This window comes from Heterodontus francisci, chromosome 30 (assembly GCF_036365525.1).
Source record: "Heterodontus francisci isolate sHetFra1 chromosome 30, sHetFra1.hap1, whole genome shotgun sequence".
Taxonomy (NCBI): Eukaryota; Metazoa; Chordata; class Chondrichthyes; order Heterodontiformes; family Heterodontidae; genus Heterodontus; species Heterodontus francisci.
Window position 1 is genome coordinate 46,783,961 of NC_090400.1, and position 14,473 is coordinate 46,798,433.

A 14,473-nucleotide genomic window follows, 5' to 3' on the forward strand; every position below is an offset into this window, starting at 1 on the left:
CACGTCTCTTGAGGAATAAACCAAGTCCAATCGTGACTATTATGTTGGCAAACTGTATTGTAACAACAGATTGGGAGATTGAAATATAATTTTAAAAGAGCTGCAGCTTACAGGAATCACATACTAAAATAAACCAGAGTCTGCGCTTAATAAAGCAGTCTGTTTGCTAATCCCGCCTGTTTAATGCAGCCAGTAGCTGCATTTCTCCTGGATCTCCACTAGGAAGCTGCATTGCTCTCTCTCTCTGTATGTGCCAAAACCTCTCTGAATCCTTTCCATCTCCATTTCCATCTGTTGACCTCGACGCCGGAGAGAGAGAAGGAAAGAACATCTCGTGTCCCCCCCCCCGACAAACTTGGCCAGAGTGACTGCTCACTACTTTGCAGAGGAAGCCAGGTGTGGAGGAGGGCTTGTTGGCTGACTGAGGAGAGGGAGAGTGGAGTGAGTGAGTGATTCTCTCGCCTCTGCCGGTGAGTAAGACGGGGTCCTGGTCACTGGAAGGGGGGACAATCAGAGCTTTGTCAAAGCAGCGAGCGGGGTGGTAGCTGCCTCTCCGCTTGGAGCAGACCCAGGGCTCATTGATAACCCTGTGAGGGGCTCGGGCTTGGCTGCACTGGGGGGTTGGATTTTTAATTATGTACATATGCACACAGACACATTTTAATCGGCCTCCTCCATTCCGTCTTGGCGTCGGCTCTAACCGGGGGATTGCAGAGACGATCCTGGGCCGTTCAGTCTGGGGGGGAAAGCTCCTCACTGAAACCCAGCGAGCGCATTTGCATCTGATCAGGGTGTCTTTCTTTTTAAAAAATATTTAAAGATTCAGCAGGAAACATTTACCATGTGTTAACAATGTGTCGGATTGTATCAGTGTGCAAAGGAATTTGCCTCTTCAAAATTTAAAGTTTATTTGGCTTTCTGTCAGCGCTCACTCTCCAAGTAGTTGCTCAACTTACTCCTGAGTGTTCGGTTTTGCTTTTTAAAATAATTCATCTTGTTTGCCTGCTTCCTATTGCCCGCCCAGTTTTCTCCCATTCTTGTGTTCCCACTCTAGTTTTGAAGCTACTGGTTAAACAGGAAAGTTGTGGAAATGCTGGGGGTGGCATTAATCACTGTGGGTCAGTAGCTGTGTTATATTTCCTCTGCTTCTGCCCCTACCTCCCGCTTTCCCCTCCTCCATATTTTTTATTTTTTTTAAATTAGAGATACAGCACTGAAACAGGCCCTTCGGCCCACCGAGTCTGTGCCGACCAACAACCACCCATTTATACTAACCCTACAGTAATCCCATATTCCCTATCACCTCCCTACACTAAGGTAAATTGGCTGTTGTAAATTGCCCCATCACCTGCAAGTCTTTTGGATGTGGGAGGAAACCAGAGCACCCGCCGAAAACCCACGCAGACACAGGGAGAACTTGCAAACTCCGCACAGGCAGTACCCAGAATCAAACCCGGGTCCCTGGAGCTGTGAGGCTGCGGTGCTAACCACTGCGCCACTGTGCCGTATTCTCCAGCAGGTAGTTCATTGCTGTGCACTTCTTCCCCAGGAACTGCCAGTGAGTTACCAAGCCAAAGCTTAGGATGCAAGCTCTGTGGTGAAGTGAGGCTAAGGTACTGTCAGGCCTGATGGCTGAGTAATAAGGTTACAGAGTCCAAGAAGATGGACTGCCGTGCAGCTGCCCACCCACTGAAGGACGTATTGGGGAAGCGGGGGCATTCAAGTTGTTTGAGTGAACTCTTGGAAACAAAAGAGCTGAAGAGAGGGAAGAAATGGGGGCTGTTAAGATTTACCAGATTTAGAACTTAGTAAGGCATTTGATATCCAACTTAAGATGTTTGTTTTTAAAACAGAACAAAACAACCTGGGCCACATTCTTAAGACCTCAGTTGTCTGACTGAGACGTACTTTCTCTCCCCACAGCATTCCCCCCCCCACCCAGATCTCACATTCCTTGTATTATTTTTCTTCCTCATAAATGAATCTAATTTGTTTTATTTCTCAGGTGCTGACCCAGTCGATCTTTCTCAGACTGCTCCCATTCTGATTTTTCAAGTTTAATTGCCCTAAGCAAGGAAGAGTTTACATTAAAATGGTACCATATCGTGTCCCCGGAACATCCTAAAGTGTTTCATAGCAAAGTAAATTTATTTTGAAATGCTATGCGGGCACATATGGCAGCCAGTTTAAGATCCCACAAATGGCAAATGAATAAGTAGCCAGTTGATGTGTTCCATTGGTTTTAGGCAGATTAAAAGTTGGCTTTTGGGCAAATAAGGGAAACCGGAGCCATGTGTGGTGCTCTGAGTTTTTATATTGTCCTGTAGACCCTGTACCCGTCGATCTACATTGGCTCCTGGTCCAGCAACATCTCAAATTTAAATTCTCAGCTTTGTGTCCAAAATCCTCCATGGCCTTGCCCTACCCTATCTCTGCAACCTCCTTCAGCCCTCTGAGATCTCGGCACTCCTCCAACTTTAGCCTTTTGCACATCCCCAATTTCCTTCGCCTCACTATTGACGGCTGTGCCTTCAGTTGTCAAGACCTTAAGCTCTGGAATTCCCTCCCTAAATCTCTCCTCTACGCCTCTCTTTTTAAGTAGCTCTTTAAAACCTACCTATTTAACTGAACTTTTGGTCACCTGTCATAATACTACCTCCTTTGACTCTGTGTCAAACGTTTTCTGGATAATGCTTCTGTGAAGCGGCTTGGGACTTTGCATGCAGGCACTATGTATGTGCAAGTTGTTGTTGGAGGCTGCATGGAAGACTGGATCCCTGTTTTCTCAATCAACCTGAATTAGGTCTAGAGGAGAGCTGGTCCTGTCAGTGAGCATAGCTGCATCACGACACAAGCACAAAGTTGATTTTAGAACGCCAGTGGGGTTTGTTGTCCTTCTGGCAGCAGAAATGTGGGCCAAAGTGAATGTAGGTGGCTTGTGTCATCACTGCTGTAGATACGGGCATTGTGGACTACATGAGCCCCAGTGTCAGGAGTTAATAGCCTGGCTGTCTGAGTTATGAAGACAGACGGGAAGCACATGGACTTTTCTGATGGAAAGGAGGTATCTGAGGGGGTGATCTTGTAGAGGTATAAGGATAAGTAAATGAATGGAGAAATTGGATCTGGAAAATTAAATTAAATTACAAAGAGTAGAATAAGGGGTCACACACAGAATCAAAGGGCAAATTTAAGCTTGGTATACTTCATACAAAGAGCGATCAACACTTGGAATAGATACACAGATTGAGTAGTGGAGGCAAAAACCCAGTGGGGGGACTTTAAGGTCAGTCTAGATGGAGGAACATAGATAGGCTGAATGGCCTTCCTCATATTTAATTGTCTTGAGTACAGCCAAATATGTCCTGGCTTATTGCCTGCTCACTGCTTACCATAGGATTGTTGAATGATAGAGCAACATAATACAGGAAAAAAAGAACAAAAAAATGTATCTTTTTTTTTGGAAAAAAAGTCAACCTCAGATTATATGCTATATATATTAAAGTTTTTTTACTTGTGGATTATGTGTAGCTATGTGCCTTGGAGCCTGCAGAGTCACTTATAAAGTTTAAATCCATGTTTCTATTAAATTGCATGGTCTTAAGTTACTGGTACAGTAAGTCTTGGTGTTCTGATTTAGGATTAATCCCAAAGTGCAGGTTGGATTGTGTTACCTTGGCTCAGTATAAAGGGCAGTGGGGGAGCGGGTGCACAGAGGGATCCCACTGGCTACAGTTTGGATACCTCTGGAACAGCACGATTGCAACAATTTTTATTTCATTCTCGGAATGTGGGCAATGCTGACAAGGCCACATTTTATTGCCTAATCCTGGTTGCCTTGAGGTAGTTCCCCTCTCCCCGAGCCTTGAATCACTATAGTCCCACAATGGTGTTGGATCAGGAATTCCAGGATTTTGACCCAGCAATGGTGAAGGAATACTGATATATGTCCAAGTAGGGATAGTATGTGAACTTCAAGTGATGATGTTTCTATGACATTGGCTGCTCTTGCCCTTCTTGATGGTAAATTGCCAGTTACTAATGAAGTAACCTTGGTGGGTTGCTGCACTACATCCTATAGATCATACATACAGCAGCCCTAGTGCACTGGTGATGGAGATTTGAGTTCTGTGACAGTGACTCTAATCAAGAGAACTGCTCTGTCCTGAATGACATTGAGCTTCTTGAATATTGTTGTAGCTGCCCCTATCCAGGATGATGGTGAATATTCTATCACATTCCTAGGTTGAGTTTTGTAGGTGGTGGAGAGGCTTTCTCTTGTTCTAGTTGGTATGTACGTGGTACGAATGTTATCTCCACTTGTCAGTCCGAGATTGGGTGTTGCTGTAGGCTGACACAGGCTGCTTTGTTATCAGAGGATTTGTGAATGGAGCTGAAGACTGCGGAATGGTCAGTGAACATCCTGACTTTATGTTGGAGGAAAGCCCATTGATGAAGCATCTTAAGATGGTTCCTACATTACAACAGTGACTACACTTCAACAAGGTATTACTTCATTGGATACAAAGCGATTTGGGATGTCCTGAGATTGTGAAAGGTGCAATGTAAATGCAAGTCTTTTTTTAATGGTTGAGGAACTCCTGGTTTCCACTAACATCTTCCATTGCGTTAAACACAACTGCAGCCATTGGAGTGCATTATCTTTGACCCCCATTGGCCTCGGTTTTGCTAGGGCTCCTTGCTACCGTAATATCAAGAGCAGTTACCCTTGCCTCTCCTTTGACATTCAGCTCTTGCGTCTGTATCGGAATCAAGGCTGCAATGAGGTCTGGATCCGAAAGGTTCTGGCGAAATCTGAGCTGAATGTCTGTGAGCAGGTTATTAGTGAGTCAGTGATATTTAATGGCACTAGTGATTGATTCCTTTCCTCGTTTTACCATTGATTCAGAGGAGGCTGATAGAGTGGTAATTTATCCTGTTGGAGTTCAATTTGTCCAGTTTTTTTGTGGCTATAACATGTGGAGCAGTTTTTCACATTGTTGGCTAGTTGCCAGTATTATGGCCAAGTATGAAATAGATTCTTAACAGCAAGATGAAGCAAATCAGAAACCAGATGGAGAGCTACTAATGGTGAGAATGTCAACAAGGCTTAAGCATAAGAATAACCATGAAAGACTCATTCAAGTCCAATATTGGGGTAGATGGGAGCAGGAAAGCACTCATGGAGTTAGCACTATGATTTTCATGCTGGAAGAGGGAATGACTATTTGGAGAAAGAGGTCTGCTTAACGCCCCTGTTAATATTTTACTTCTTCTGTGCTGATAGTTTCCCTTTCCTTCCTACTCCTCCAGTTCTGCCATTCCTTCCCAACCATTTTGTTAAACTGTCCTTCGCTACTATTTCCTCACGTGCTGCTGGCATTTAGGGTTTTGCCCGAGAAGTATCAACCAACTGGAACATAACAGCTAATGTCCTTCGTGCTCCCAGCCTACTAACTGTGCTGGAAACAAGTCACTCAATAAGGAAGATGCAACTATATCCTACCTGCTTCAGTGACTGTACAGATCTTGGATCTGAGGATCAGTTGCACCCACTCAGTCTTCCTCTAAGTCAGTGCTTGTGCATCTAAGTAGCCATTCTACAAATGGAAACCTAGGCAGTGAGTGTCTGTCTCTGTATGTGCATATGAAGGTTGGAGGGCTTCACACAGAGCCCAATCCTGCCCTGTGCACATGTGTATTTGGCAGCAGTGTTAGTGATTAGGAGCAAGAACCCTGCCTTCAGCTGCTTAAGCCCCATGCTCTGGATTCTCTCCCTGAATCTCTCTGCCTCTATCTCTCGCTCCTTCTTTAAGAAGCACCTTGAAACCTCCCCCTTGGACCAAATTTGTCCTAATATCTCCTTTTGTGCCTTGGTGTCAATTTTGTTCAATGATCATTCCAGTGAAGTGCCTTAGGATGTTTTACTACAGAAAAAGCACTATCTAGGTGCAAATTGTTGCTTTTGTGTTTTAAAGATTTTCTGAGTTCTCTGAGCAATCTAAAACATATTGTATAGGGGAGCAGGTAAAGCGGGGATCAATTCTGATGGGGAGGACGTCACGCTGGGACGTAAGAAAGGGTGGAATGAGTAGAAACCGTTCTGCCCATTAAACCTGCTCTTTTTACACCCTGGCCTATTGTGGACACTTTAACCTCCATGAGGGAAAGATATAAAAATGCCCTGATCCCCTCCCAGCTCCACTGTTCAAACTTGGCCTGTACTATTCCCAATAATGGCCTCCTGCCTCTCAACACAGCAAAGTATTTCAGATGTCCTTCAGCTCTGGTGTGAGTCCTAGTGTTGGGGTTAGACACCTGTGCAGGTGAGGTGCAGTAGCTTACAACAAGGCAGGATACCATGTCAATCTTTGTCTTGTTGCCTGGTGGCAAATATTGAAAAGCTGTTGAAATCACAAGCATCCGAATGATTAAACGTGCTACACAGGGAGTGGTTGAAGTGAGTAGTATAAATGCATTTAGGAGGAAACTAGGCAAGCATATGAGGGAGAAGGGAATAGCTGGTTACGTTGTTAGATTATAGATGAGGAAAGATGGGAGGAGGTTCGCGTGGAGCAGAAATGCCAGCACGGACTGGTTGGGACAAATGGCCTGTAATCTGTGCCATATATCCTATGTAATTAAATGACACTGGTTTCTAAAGTGATGAATGCAACACATCAGCTTGTTTTGCGTGAGTTGCTGATTTGCTTCAAACTTCTTAAATATAAATATGGCCAGTTACCATCAAGCATCACCCACATTTCCTTTCTTTGTATGGATTAAATGGGAAGGAAAGAAGAATTGCAAGCTACCTCATTTACAAATGACAATTTAATGGCCCAATAACAAAAATATAAACCTAAAAGTGCATCTTAAAAAGTTGCACGTAGGAGGCTGTTAAATTATGGTGAAGAATAGATATTTCATTTATCATTAAGATGACATAAGAGGGAACCTTGTAGGAGTATAAAAGACGGTGAATGGTACAAAAAGGTAAGTTTGGAGCACTACCTCAGAATAAAGTGTGACAATAATAGGAGATACAGATTCAAACTAATAAATTTAAATTTAGGACTGATGTTGGGAAATTCTTCAACATGGTTTAGGCTTTTTTTTTTATTCATTCATGGGATGTGGGCGTCGCTGGCTAGGCCAGCATTTATTGCCCATTCCTAATTGCCCTTAAGGTGGTGGTGAGCTGCCTTCTTGAACTGCTGCAGTCCGTGTGAGGTAGGTACACCCACAGTTTGGGACACAGTGTGGATAAACAGGTGGATAACAAGATGGGATGTTGACGGTCTTTGCTGCATTGAAGGGCTAGGATGGGCCCAGTTGCTCATCTGTGAAGAGGAATTTTTCTCCTATACTCTGTTTCTCACCCAAAAAGCTTGTCTCAGTGGTAAAATTCTTTACCCTAAGCCAGAAGATTTGTGGGTTCAACCCCCACTCCGGGACTTGAGCACAAACTCTAGGCTGACTCTTCAGTTTAGAGTTGCTGCTTTTTGTTGGAGACAAGATGTTAAATCGACACCCCATCTTTGCGATCAGGTGAATTTAAAATCTTCCATACCACTGTTTGATGAAGACCAGGGAGTTCTCTTGTTTCTTTGGCTGATATTCTCCCTTAACCAACACTACTAAAAACAGACTAACTGGTCATTCATCCCATTTATTTGTGCAATCTGCCGTGTGCACATAGCCTGATACATGTAATACTTTAATGACAAGCCTATGTGGGCCACGCCTGCAGTGGAAAGCCCAGTCTCCAAGTCGGCTGTTATTTTTGGGGAGTCTTCCTCATCGTGGCACTTATGTCAGACATGAAAGCCGGGCCTCGTCGGACCCTTCACACCAGCTCGGTGACGTTTCACCGTTGAGTTGGAAGTTGCTGCAAAGTAGTTTTACAGGTCACCTCAGCAAATAAGGGTATCAGCCGTGAGCGTTCCCCTTTTCTCAAAAGTGTCCAAAGAAATAATTGAGCGCTGTAAAGATTGCAGTTGTTGGACAATAAAGGCTAGTGCATTTTACCTCCTGAGAAGAATATAATTTTGGACCCTCCTCCTATATTTCTCCTTCCCACTCCACTTGTTAAACGACCTACTTTTAGGACTACAGTTCCATAGCTGCTTCTGTCTCTCCGATACCTGGTCCAAATGGTTATTTATGTATCTGACTGTGAGGGTGGGTGAGGGGGTTAGGACAACAGAAGAGGCCGCTCTTGTCCTCACTCAACACTTTACAACATACCAGTCAGCAGCAGGGATGCTGCCTAGCACTTCTTTTAAATGTACCGTTTTCTCCCTCCTCCCTAACCTGAGGGCACTGAGCCTAATTATATCACTCCTCTTGTGATTCCCAAAGATTCATCTATCTGAACACAGACAGGGATCAAACCTGGACCGAAAGGCCCTTTAGCATTTATCCACATTAAAGCCTCAGGCAAGTCGGCACCAGGTGACGTTGAACAAATACCACCAGTTCCTCATTCCTTTACGTTGCTGAGCATTGCTAAGAGTCGGTTGGGTTTATTTTCATTTTCTCCTCCTGACATTAAAAGTTTAAAAAAAAAACATGATCATCGTCTTCTTTAAAAAAACAGATTGGAAAACAATCTGAAACTGCTTCTTTCACATTCCTTGGCTTACACGGAAGCATTTTACCTCTTTCCATGACTGAATTAGCAGGGACTCCTGATGGTAATGTGGCTAGCATTCCGATTCAGTGCCTGGCCTTATGTTGAGTTTGCTAATTCAATAGGGTCTGTGATAGGATTCTGCATTCGGCCTCGTTACTTCTAGGCGAGGGAGTGAAAGATCAGACGAGGTTCCTGTTCCTGATTGCTTTCCAGTTGCACATTTTTGAGCATCAGTTGAGGATCAGATTATTCTCAGCTGTGATGCCCCTGCAGTTGAATACCCCATCAACATTCACATCCAGGCTGATGCACAAGCAGTGACCAGTTTGTCAAGGTACTGGAGGGTGGACAGTATCAGTAGAAGATTAAATAAGAACTATTCCTGGGGCTCCCTGGCATGCACTGCCTGAAAGGGCGGTGGAAGGAGATTCTCCCAAAGGGAATTAGATATGTATTAGATATATTCATGGAAAGGAAAAATTTACAGTGGGTAGGGTAGGGGAGTGGGACTAATTGGAGAATTGGATAATTCTTTTAAAGAGCCGACATAGGCACAATGGGCTGAATGGCCTCTTTGTGTGCCATATGATTTTATGAATAGACATGAGGAACAGTGTTTTAATATTTGAAAGTGTTCTGTCAGTCCCTGGGTAGAAGTGATTAACTGATTAAAGCTCGAGTGTCTTAAGCATGTTTAGAATTAGAATTGAAACACCCCTTTGAAATCATCACCACAGTAAACCACAGCCTTCGTGCAGTAGTCTGATAACAAGCTTTTTTTGACCATGTCACACCGTGGGTTTTACCATTGTACAAGCTGTAGTAAGTAGTGATCGCATTACTCTTTATGGAAAACCTTGCCATAGGGTAAATTAATTGTCATTCAGATCTACCTAGGCGACACTGCCTGCAGAACTATGCAAAGTTGTGCTACTGGGAAAGCAAATTGCGTGACAACAGAAAATGCATAGCAATTCATGTGAGCTTTCGCGCCAACTGAGTCACTTGCTGTTACCATGGTGCATAACACCACCAAGTTAGCATGGCTTCATTGTAATCAGTGGAAGTTGATCACTGTGGTTCCACCAGATTACCTAAGTGCATGGAGGTGACAAACAGCCCAATAACACAGACATCATAGTTCCTGTAGTATATTGGGCGACCAGTATCAGGGACTCTCAGGAACAGCACCATGTTATTAGCAGCGATTGTATGCTGTTGAAAAGGTAACTCGCGTGAGTCAAACAATGTGATTGGTGACTTGTTTTTTGGGCTGGGCTTTGGTCTTCCCTTGTCAGCTTGACTGGGATTGCTCACTGGCTGTGTCGGTCATGACACATGCGACCCTCTCTGTAAACCAACAGACTTGTCCACTGGCCCAACCTAGAAATCAGGAGCCAAATCTTCCTAGCAATGTGTTGACAATGTGTGGCATTATTGATGGGCAATTCAGCCAGCATGTTTGGAGGACGAAGAGCTGACAGGGATCTCACTCTTAGCCTCCCTATAATTATTATTACGAACTTGCTGGATTCGCACATTAGTTACCCTTTAAACTCACTGCGGAAAGTTGGGGCTGAAAATTTTTAACGTAAGTACCTTTTCAACAATATGATAATTGTTATTTCAATGTCAGTCAACCTCACCAGCCCAGAAAAGGGATTCATTCCTGCGTGTAGTCAATTGTTGTTGGAGATTTAAAAATACATCATTTTACATTTTTTTTCTTTTCCTTTCTGTCTTTTTTTTTCTCTCTCCATCTAATCTTTCTCTCATTTTTCTTCCTGTACTTGATTTGACTCTAATTCACCCTCCATCTCCATCATTCCTCTGTTTCTTTGTCTTGAAATCTCCTGAAATCTTATTGGTTAAGGAAACATGACGATGACCCTGTTGCCCTCGCTGTGCCATTATCAGCTCTCACTTCTTGCAAGTTACAGTGCCAAAGGGTGCAGGAAAATGCCTAACTAACTGTGCACATTGTGAGATGCCCCACACAAGTAAGGCCTTACCCCCATATAATAAGTGTGTATAATGCAAACTGAAGCTCTGTGCTGGCCAACACTGGGCTGTGATAAATCTCTCCACTCATGAAGCTTTTATATCTTTCCAAAGAATTTATTGCTTGTGTGTTTTCCAGCCAGCCTTGTGTGGAGATATTGATCATAATCTCACCACTAACCATGATGTTTCCTTGATTTTGTACAGCCAAGAAATTAGTAGCTCTGTGGCATACATCAACATGTTAGGGACAAAGTGGCTACAGTATTTAATAAGTCGCTGCAGCTATTGAACTCTGCTTGCATGAATAATGTGAAATATTAGCACCAGTCACTCTGTGGAGCTCAGTGATGTGCCCAGACAATACTATGTTTTGCCAGTGAGCTGAATTTGTGCTGTGCAAGATGCAGGTGTCGGTCTGCACCCAGTGGGGATACTCCAAATGGAAGACATCCTTCTGCATTACTGAAGTGAATCTGCATTGGGAAAGATGTGTGGAAATTACTGGAGCAGGTTGGGGGGATGGATTGGTTGAGCTGACCTTTCCCCAGAAACCCTGTCTTTTACCTCTACCCACTTGCTGCCTCCTCAGTGCAGCCTGGCACAAGCTCGTAGTGCCCAGGGAATTGCACGGCAAGCCTGTTTCCCTTGCTCCTTGCTGTACGTCTGGTGCACACGGCAGTATTTACCGCGAGGGTTCTTCTGATCTCCTCCCATCTGTAACTTCAGCGGACGTGGGCATCAGCGCCATTTCTCTGAGGGGTTGCCACGGATCTTCCACCGAGGTTATGGCATGAGATCAGGGAGCCCTGTTGGAAGTTCTGCCCGTGGTGTTGTATTCTCTCTACCTCTACCCCTGCACAGCGATTTCCAATCCCCTTCAGATTTATCACCTTCTCTCTTGAAGGCACTAACTCATGTTGGAGTACACTTCCCTGAGTGCTTGCATGAGAGGCCATTCTTGGTGACCTTCAGTGAATGTTGACATGCTGTTTGGCTGTGAAGGTCATCTGAAGGCAACTGAGCCCAATCTAATCCTCAAGCAAACGCCACACATTCCATTAAATAGCGATCAGGAGCCTGAATCCTGACTGATCTTTTTCTTCCGTGTTGTTGGAGCAGGAGGCCGATTGTTGCCGAGACTGCCGTCTCCACTATCTCCTCCAGGCTCAGTTCCACACTGCACAGGGCATTTATTAACTGCTCTAATGAGAGAGCCTAGTGTGACTTGTATTTGAGGGAGACTGGAGTGCAGGTTTACCGGAGTTTGGGAAAGCCATTGTGAGTAGCTAGATATGGATGGGCCACTCTGCTCATCTTCGCTCATCCACCTAGGAAAACCTGCAGCCTCGCCTGTTACCTTCTGCCTCCACAGTGCTTTTTGGAAGCTCATTCTAATCACACTTTGCATGAAGAGGAACCAGTCCTAAATTTACCTTTCACCGCTTGAACCTGTTCCTCTTTGCCCTCCTCTCTAAGCTAAGCTTAACGCAGTATTTTTGCTCCTTATATTATTTAATGCTTTATGTATCTATATTATATTTAACATTATTATGCATCTACCTGTGAAAAGAGGCTCAATTGTGCTAGACCAGATTGACTCTTTGTGATATATCTAAGGGACCGTCCGAGCAGTTAGGAGACTGGAGAGTTGTGTTTTTCCTAATGGCAAACTCATCTGTTTTAAAAAGCAGTTCTGAGCTCAATACTAGAGAGATATGTTAATAAAAATCAATGTGGAATCTTTATCAAAGGTTTTCAGAGAAGTGTGAAGGTCATTCTAATGTTACAACCTCGATTGTAACAATAAATTGTGACGACATTCAAATGAAAATCAATTTGGTTTAAAGTAATTTTTTGTGACTTTCAAATGATAGGCTGATGGAATTAAGTGAGAGATGATCTTATTTCAGTTTGGGTGTGTTGTCCCTCTCTTTACATGTAGCTGACATTTGGAACCAATCATTTGAATGTATATGGAACCGTACTGAGGATTTGAGAGCAGGAGAAAGCTATCTGACTCATGTTACCCGTGTTGAATTAAGACTCCTCTTGAGGTGATTTTTACACCGTCCATTTTCCTGCTTTCTCTCCCAGATGTCAAAGGCTTTCACTGCCTGAATAAGCACAGTGTGAGGACAGAGAGAGAGTTCGGGCTGGCATGTGGCTGTGCTGTGTGAGTTAGCCGCTTTTAATTCCGCTATGTCTGAGCAAGGTGACATTGAATTGGGTTAAACGATTTGCTTTCTTTTCTTTGTCCTTCTCCACTCTGTGTCCCCCCCGGGGACAGGTGTTCTTCCAGATGATTCCCCAGTTGTTGTATCATTTTTCCCGCCATCTGGAACATTCACAGCTTGGTGGTGTGGTGTTTGAGGCGCTGATGTTATGGTTGTGGGGTTGAGTCCTAGTGGCTGTAACCCACTGTTCCCAACCAGATCTTTAAAAGATTGCAGCTGTGTTGGTAGATGAGGTGATGTTCACTCTAGCCAACTGTTCAGCCCACTGACCAGTGAATTGCTAAGTGGCTTTCATTAGTAGTACCTATCACCCATTTTGGTTTAAAGATGTTGCCCATTTTAATGTGTGCCCTCATTTAAAAACTCCCATCAGTTTAAACCAGTGTACAATCTCATCATTTGTGAGCTGTGGCTCAGAGGTTGAGAGAGAAATATTGCCAGGGGCACCAGGGAGAAAATGCCTGTTTTTCTTAGAAATAGTGACGTGGGATCTTTCCTTTGCACTTGGGAGAGCAAACGGGGTCTCGGTTTAACCTCTCATCCGAATGATGGCACCTCCAACAATGCAGCACTCCCTCTGTACTGCACTGGGACTGTCATCCTAGATTTTTATTTTGTGCTCAAGTCTCTGGAGTGGAATTTGAATCCACAAACTTCTGACAGAGGTAGCGAGAGTGCTGTCCCACTCTCCTTCCAGGCACTACACAGGTACGAGTGCAGAAGGAAGTGGGGTCTTGGCTGCTCAGTACGGCTGTAGTAAACACAGCTGTGACTGAATGTGTGCTCCCTCTCATCCAGTAAATATAGTTTTGGATTAAAAAAAAATCACGCTTCAGTTAAGATGCTGCCTCTGCGACAGCCTCACTAGAATTCACTGCCAAGCCTGTGACTAACTGACATCTGCTGCTGCTGCTGAATTTACTATCACTAAATCCTCTGCTCCGTGAGCAGTCAGGAGCCCCCAAGCTTATTGGCACCTCATATCTTGGCACATAAAACTGCTGGACATAAGAGTCTCTTCGCAGGATGCATTAGGCTGGATTCTGCACTAGAAATTCACTGAAAAATGTCTGTTGTTTAAAGAAAGAAAGCACTTTTCATGGTCCCAAAGTGCTTCATAGTCATTTGATTACTTTGAAGTGTGGTCACTGTTGTTGTGTAAGCTAATGCAGCAGCCAATTTGTTCACAACTCCCGCCAACAACGACTGGAATGAATGAGCAGTTAATTTGCTTTTGGTGGTGTTGACTGAGGACAGAGCTCCCCTGCTTTCCTTCAAATAGTGCCTTGGGATCGTGCAAACAGGGCCTTGGTTCAATATTTCATCCAAAGGACAACACTTCTGACAATCCAACACTCCCTCAGTACTGCACTAAAATGTCAGCCAAGATTGTGTGCTAGAGTTGGGTTTGAAGCCACAACCTATGACATAGAGGTGAGAGATATACCACTGAGCCAAGCTGTGGTGCAAAATGAATATGTTTTAAACCCTACAGTGAATTCCATCTACCTCTCTCTGGCCGATTCCCCCATCTTATCAATATCCCTTTGCAGCTTCCTTTGACCTTCTAAAGAATGAACTAAAGCTCCTCCTATTT

At 44.0% G+C, this 14,473-nt stretch overlaps 1 protein-coding gene across 2 annotated transcripts in view; it reads left to right on the top strand.

Moving 5' to 3' along the window:
* The first annotated feature begins 222 nt into the window (after positions 1-222).
* The window catches only part of cuedc1b (CUE domain containing 1b), a 171,188-nt gene continuing 156,937 nt past the window's right edge, over positions 223-14,473 (top strand). For both annotated transcript variants that reach the window (XM_068010503.1, XM_068010502.1), the window contains exon 1: positions 223-470. The gene's annotated coding sequence lies outside the window, so the exon portion shown is untranslated. The remainder of the gene's footprint in view (positions 471-14,473) is intronic.